The sequence below is a fragment of the Cricetulus griseus genome, chromosome 2 (genome assembly GCF_003668045.3).
Source record: "Cricetulus griseus strain 17A/GY chromosome 2, alternate assembly CriGri-PICRH-1.0, whole genome shotgun sequence".
Lineage (NCBI taxonomy): Eukaryota > Metazoa > Chordata > Mammalia > Rodentia > Cricetidae > Cricetulus > Cricetulus griseus.
In genome coordinates, this window is record NC_048595.1 from 372,469,950 (window position 1) to 372,477,820 (window position 7,871).

The following is a 7,871-nucleotide window of genomic DNA, read 5'->3' on the forward strand; positions in this document are numbered from 1 at the left end:
GGGGAAAGGGACAAGATCTCCTAAGCTAATGGGGATCATGGGGGAGGGGAGAGGGAGTTAGAAGAAAGATAAGTGGAGAAGATGAGGAGAGAGGAGGACAGGCGGGAGCAGGAAGATGTAGTCAGGGGTAGAATAGAGGAGAACAAGAAAAGAGATGCCATCATAGAGGGTACCTTTACAGGGTTAAAGAGTATTCTGGCCCTAGGGAAATGTCCAGAGACCTACAATGTTGACCCCAACTAGCAATCTAAGCAATAGTCAAGAGGCTACCTTAAAAGCCTGTAACAGTAAGGCTTTATCCATCCGTCTGAGCCCACCGCCACGTGGGTGCCTAGAATAACATGCAGAGCCTTATATTAGTTTACAATCTGGTGGCCAACTAACTGGGATTTCTTATATGCTAACTCAGTCTTAATGATCATAAATCTATATATTTGATAAGACTTATCTTATTGAGGACACCTCCAGTTGGCATCTTCTTCCCAGGATCATGTGGAGACTCCATAGAGAAGAGAGCAGGAGGAAGAAGGAGAGGATGATTTCCTGTTGTCCCTCTTATATTCTGAGTCAGCCTGCTATGTCACTTCCTGCCTGGATCACAAGACTTCTTTACTACATTTCCCAGAATCCTTCTCAACTCCTAGTCCCACCTATCCTGCTTTCCTATTGGCCAATAACACTTTATCAACCAATAAGGCAAACATATACACAGAAGGATCTCCCCCATCATCTCCTCTTTTCTGTCTAAATAAAAAGAAGGGTTTTCATTACCATTTATAACCAATCCCATTTAAATGAAAACAAACATTTATAAACAATATTTGGCAATCTGGGCGTTGTTCATTCCAAACTGCTTCCTGCTGGCTGGGGGAGATGTCCATACCATGGGAATCATGATAAAAGACAGAAATCCCGGCTGTTGTCAACTATGACAGCATCATCTCAGCTGTTTTGGATGTAGGCTCAGCTGGGCCACTGCTTCAGAGGATCTTGCTTGATCAAACCATAGCAGTCTGGAAGGAATCCATAGCTTTTCATTTTCTGTGGAAACATAAGTAGAAATTCTTTTTCCAAGTAGCCTGTCCTTAGACTTAAATTTTGAAGTCAAAGAATTTTTTAAATGTATAATTTGGATTAATTTAGGAACATCAATAAAATACAATCAAATGTATTTTAGCAGCTTGTGCTCTTTCCTCAGCAATCAAACTATTTAAAGACAACGATATAACATATAGTATCCAGACTCTCTGTGTATTTTCCATCTTTACATTACTTTTTCTTTATCTTTTACTTTTTGTTTTCCTTTTATGAGACAGGGTTTCTCTGTGTAACTTGGACTGCCCTTGAATTCACTCTGTACAGCAGGCTGGCCTTGAAGTCACAGAAATGTGCTTGCCTCTGTCTCCCCAGTGCTGGGAGTAAAGGCATGTGCCATAACACCCAACTACTCTATTTCCTCCTGTTTCTTTTTCTCTTACAAGACTACATACATTTTTAAACACAGCATAAACCTTTAGAGGTTTTTCTTCATCTGAATCTGTATTTATTATAAATTTTTACCTTTTTCTGGCCATGCAATCTTTTATCTGTTAAACAACACTGCTAAAATGAAAGCAACGGCTTTTTTTAGCCGCTGTCTTTCCAAGATGGTGGGGTATTTTTACTAACTAGCTGTGCTCACTGCCTTGGTCTATGCTGCTATCAAGAAGCAGGCTGAGGGCTTGGAGATGTGGTCACTGCCACTGCCAGCCTCTGGTACATGCCATACAATTGTCAGCCAGGCGTCTTTAAGAGCCCAGTGGTTTTTGCCACTTATGCTGAGTCAGGAAACCTCCCTTAAAGGAGCTGTGAGCCTCTGCTTGTCTCTGCCTAACAGAGACCACCCAAGAAAATGCTGCTACCAAGAAGTTGTGCTTGTCTCTGTTCTTTTGCTTCTAAAATACTTTTTAAAGCTTTTGTGAAGTTTTTAAGTGGAAGTTTGTAAACCCACGTCCTGACACCATTATGTAATGATAACTCTCTACTCTATCTGCCCGAGCCCTGCCACCTCATGGGTACTCAGAATAACACAGAGAGTCTTGTATTAGTTTACAATGCTGCTGGCCAATTGACTAGGATTTCATGTATGCTAGCTCAGTCTTAATCATCATAAATCCATATATTTTATAAGACTTACATTATTGAGGATGCTTTCCACTGGTGTCCTCTTCCTGGGTTCACATGGCAGCTCTGTAGATAAGAGAGCAAGAAGAAGAGGAAGCACCCTGCTTATATTCTGAGTCTACCTGCTATGTCACTTCCTGCCTGGATCACAAGACTTCTTACTACATTTCCCAGAATCCTCCTGGACTCCTAGTCCCACCTATCTTGCTTCCTCATTGGCTGAACAGTGCTTCATTCAACAACCAATAAGATAAACATACACAGAAGGACATGCCCCATCATCTCCTCTTTTCTGTCTAAATAAAAAGAAGGGTTTTACCACTAACATAATAAAATATATAACAAAACAGTTAAAAGTAAGAACTATAGTTATGATTTACAGTCCATTAGCATTTAGCAAGATTTAAAGAAAATAATCTATCATCTATCTTATCATTGTGAGTCTAAGGTAGTAAATGTAACTTATCTTTTATAATATGTAAAGAAAGCCATAAACATAACTATCTGTCTTCAACTCCATCAAAGACCATAGAAGGATAATATATAAACTCTAGAACTGACAGACACATCTCGCTACCTGGACAGTCACCCAAAATTCCTCTGTAATGTTGGGGTATCCGTCTTCAGCCTATAGGCCACAGTGTGTCTGGCAGACTTCTCCATTTCAGCAGGAACCCTTCAGGACTGTTGATCTTGCTTTGTAAGTTCAGCAGTCACTTTCTTGTGGGCCCTGCATGTCCAGTTTATACAGGAACAAACAGTCCAGGAAAGAGCAGTTTCTTGCCCAAATGGCAAATCTTGCCATGTTGAAGGCAAACTCCATACCGAGTTTCTTCAATGCCCATCTTCCTCTCAGGTGTAATTGGTGTGCCAGGAGCAGTTGTGTCTCACTGCCATGAAAAACACTAAACCATTTAAATGCCAATTATTCTGTAGGTCTTTGAAAGGTTTGAAGAATATGTATCCATCACAAATACATCCTTGTATATCTAGAAAACCTAACTAACCTAACTGTAAGTTTTGACTATAATAGGTGACTATATAATCTCTATTTAATTGTGCCTGACATTTTAAAAGATCTGTATGAACACAATCCCAAACAAGAGGAGAAATTTACATATAACAAAATTAACCTTAAATTTGTGTCAATAAATGAAAATCCATACCAATGTGTTCATCACCATATCATATTCCCCCTTTTTTTCCTTTAAAAAGAGATTGACTATGATCATTACCATCCACTTCTGACACCATTGTGTAATAAGTCTTTACTCCATCTGCCCAAGCCCTGCCACCACATGGGCACCCAGAATAACACACAGAGTTTTATATTAGTTTACAATGCTGCTAACCAATTGTCTAGGATTTCTTATATGCTAGCTCAGTCTTAATTATCATAAATCTATGTAGTTTATTAGACTTGTTGCAGGGGACATTGTAACCAGGCCTACTAGGGGCTGGCTACAGGTATGACTGACCATGCCTCTGAGGGCATGGTCAGGGTGATAGAGAAGGTTTAAGAGTGAGGGGCATGCACGTGGAGCTCCTTCTTCCTTTTCATCTTCAGTTTGCTGTGCTTACTCCTGCACTTCTGGCTGGCTAGGTCTCTCTGTAAGTAAGGCTTCTCCCTAATAAATACCCTTATTTTTTACCTGACTCCATATTGGTAATTCCCACATTAACTTATCTTATCGAGGATGCCTTCCTCTGGTGTCCTGGTCCCAGAATTACATGGGGGCTCAATAGAGAAGAGAGCAGGAGAAAGAGGAAGATTTGGTGTTAGTCCCTGCTTATATTCTGAGTCTACTTCTTTACTACATTTCCCAGAATCCTCCTCCACTCCTAGCCCCACATATCTTGTTTTCCTATTGGCCAATAGTACTTTATTTATGAACCAATAAGACAAACATATACACAGAAGGACCTCCCCCATCAAAAGCCCTTCTCCGATAATGAGATGGATGATTGCCTTATATGCCATCCTAGTGCCTTCATCCAGTAGCTGATGGAAGCAGATGCAGAGACCCACAGCTAAACACTGAGATGAGTTCTGGAATCCAGTTGCAGAGAAGGAGGAGTGATGAGCAAAGGGGTCAACACCATAGAAACAACTGACCTGAACAAGGGGTTGCTCATGGACACAAGACTGATAGCTGGGAAATCAGCATAGGACTCTTCCAGACCTCCTGAAGGAGGAAGTCACTTCGAAGGTCTGGAAAAATCTATAGGGCCATGGTAGTGGATCAGTATTTACCCCTAGTATACAAATGAACTTTGGGAGCCCTCTCCACATAGAGGGATACTCTTTCAGGCTAGACACACTGGAGAGGGTCTAAGCCTTGCTTGAAAAGATGGGACAGACTTTGTAGATACCCCCTATGGAAGGCCTCAGCCCCCTGGGGAGCAGAAAGGGGTTGGGATAGAGGGGTCAGTGGGGGGCAGGGGAGAAGCAGAGAGAGAGGTAACTGAGATTGACATGTAAACAAAGCTTGTTTCTAATTTAAAGAAAAAAGAAAAAAAGAGAATTATGGTTGGTTTGGCCACTCACTCATCCACCAAAGAATACCTGGCTCATTTCTAGTTTGGGGCAATTCCTGATGCAGCTCCATCTTAGGATATAGCTCTGACTGGCCTAGAACTCTTTGTGTAGACAAGGCTGGCTTCAAACCCACAGAGATCTGCCTCCTTCTGTGTCTTAGTTACTTCTCTATTGCTGTGAAGAAACACTATGATGAAGGCAACTTATAAAATAAAGCATTTAATTGGAGGTTTTATTACATTTTCAGAGGATGAGTCCATGGCCATCAGGGTGGGAATCATAGCAGCAGGCAGACAGGCAGGCATGGTGCTGGAGAAGTAGCAGAGAGCTTACATCTGATCCAACAAGTAGACAGAGAGTGAGACAGAATGGTGGGTGGGTTTTTTTTTGAAACCTACAGTGGGACACTTCTAACAAGGCCACACTTGATAATCCTTCCAAAATAGTTCCACCAAGTAGGGATCAAGCATTCAAATACATTAGTCAATGAGTGTCATACTCATTCAAACCACCATAGGCTTCCTCTCTTGGAATCTGTAGCTGAAAACATATACCACCACATCCAGCCTAACAATAGTTCTCTTCCTTACATTCCTTTTATGAAAGATGTATGTATTTTTATTTTATGTTTGAGAGTGTTTTGCCTGTATTTTTCTGTGCACCACATCCATGCAATGCCAGAAGAGGGTTCTAGATCCCCTAGAACTGGAGTTACAGAAAGTGGAGGAAGATGGATGCTGGTGCTTGGATTATCTTCTCCTTCTATGTAGTCCTGGACTCCAACATATGGAACAGAGCTGCTTACATTTAAGGTAGTTCTTCTTATCTCAATGAACTTAATTTAGAAAATCTCTCACAGAGATATGTCTTCTAGATGATTAGGGATCCTGTCAAGTTGACCGAATTAGCTGTCACCCCTACACACCCAGTCCAGTTGACTACTCTTTTGAAACCAAGGGTTTTCTTACTCTGTGGCATTGTGGAGTGGCTCTCTCTCAGTTAAATATACATCAGCCACTTGCTTTCCCACTAGTGTACATGGACTGCTACCAGGAAAAGTCTGTACTCAATGACATTCCCCATGACTGCTCCATGCCTCCTACCCCATGACCTCCCTTCTCTCTTGCCTTGAAGGAATGCTCCAGTTTGCTATCATGATACTCAAAGGCCAGCCTCATTTTGAACTCTTGTTCTGAGACAAGCAGAGAGACGTGGCTGTCAGAAACGAACATGGTTTCCAGGTATGGTGGCTCACACCTGTATTCTAGCACTCAGGCAGCCTAGGAAATAGGGTCACAAGTTTGAAGCTACATTGGGCTACAAAACAAATTCCAAGCCAATCTTAAGAATAGAATGAGACCTTATCTCAAGGAGAAGGGGCATTCTTTCCCCTTTCCAGATATTTAGTTTAACAATGTCATTTACCGAACATTGACCACCCCAACCCTCATCTCAAAACTCACCCCAAACTCCACCCCAGTCCCCTCTGCTACCCCCACACCACACAGGTTTCTGTGTGGTCCTGTTGCTATGCCAGGTTGATGGGATAATGTCCCTGGCCTTCTAGTGGTGTCTGGCCCAAGACTTGTCCCCTTTCCACCTGGTTTTCCTGGAGCCTGCCCCTGAACCAGTGGGGCTGTGTCTGCTTGCTCTTAGTGAGCTTGCTTATAAGGTAGTGCCCATCCAAATCCCAGAATTTCCTAAACACTAACCTCTGCATATCCTTCCTTCTGCAGAGACTTTTCTGGAAAGTGAATCTAACACTTGCAGACAGCATATCCTTATTTCATTCTAGCTCTTCATACCTATGTCAGTCTGGTACAATCACAACCACAATTAAGTTCATGAATACGGTTCTTCCTAATGGGACTGAAGACCCACCAGTTCCAAACTGAAGACTATTGTGTGTATATTTCTACAGGCCTATTTTGTATTGAAGATCAGACCCATTTAAATAAACTCTGACAGTACTTTGCCTTGTGACCTAGTATGCTGTCTGTTGCTGTGGTAAAACACCATCACTTAAAGCAACTTGGGGAGGAAAAGGTTAGGTGGAGTTTATAGTTGTCCATCATGTGGGAACCTAGGGATTCAGGCAAGAACCAAGAGGAAGGAGCTAAAGCAGAAACCATTAGGAGGTCTGCATCATAGCCTGCAGCCTGTGGCTTGCCCACTTAGCTGATTCAATCCAGGACACCATGGATGGAACCACCCGCAAAGGGAAGGGTACTCCCACACCAGTCATTAATTAAGAAAAGGTCTAAACATATTCACTCATTGGACAAACTGATGGAAGCATTTCACCATATATGTTCCACTTCCAAGGAGATGCACAGACAAAAAATACAACCAACTAAACAACAACAAAACATTAACAACAAAAACTTTAACAAGACATCATATTCTCTTACAAGTTCATCACACCCTACCCCAACCTGTTTCTTCAAGATACTCAATATTGTCTGCCCTAACAATAATAGTGCATCTCATCTTCAACACAGGAGTGTAGCAATGGCTGGCTGATGTCAGCTAGTGGATCAGTGGTGGGGTGTGAACTCATAGCCTGTGATGGACAGATGACATTAAAGTTCTATTCCAGTCCTGATCCCTGTCCATATTAGCCTTTGACTCCTATGAGAGACATGCCACAGAAACACCAAACAGATTTTCTTAGGAAGTTCTCGAGGCCTCCCTCGCCTAGCCACCTAAACCAGAAATGAGATGAGTGTATAGTTGTACCCTGCCCTGACATTAAGTAAATTCAATGGCAGGAAGTTCTTCTTTGGTAGAGGGCAGTTCATATGGATGGCTGCAGTCACCAGAAACATGGACTACCTGCTGCCATCTGTCTGGCCCAAGCTTCTGATGCCAGAAAAGGCCATGTTGGACATTTACAAATGGAAGCACATGTGTCAGGTGCTGGGCTAGATGGTCAAGAGGAGTTTTTCCTTCAGGATGTTAACCACCAGAAAATTCATCTTCCCCTTTGGTCCTGGGTCTCTCTGTGTGTTGTGTTTGTGGAGGAGAATGGGCTCCCTCTGCACCAACTCAGAGGCCCTCAGGCACTGGAACATAAAAGGGAGGGGCAAGGCTTAATTTCAGAGCCACTGGCCAGCAAAACTATGGCAAGACCTGCCACTGGCTCTTATGGAAGCCAAAGAGCATCTGG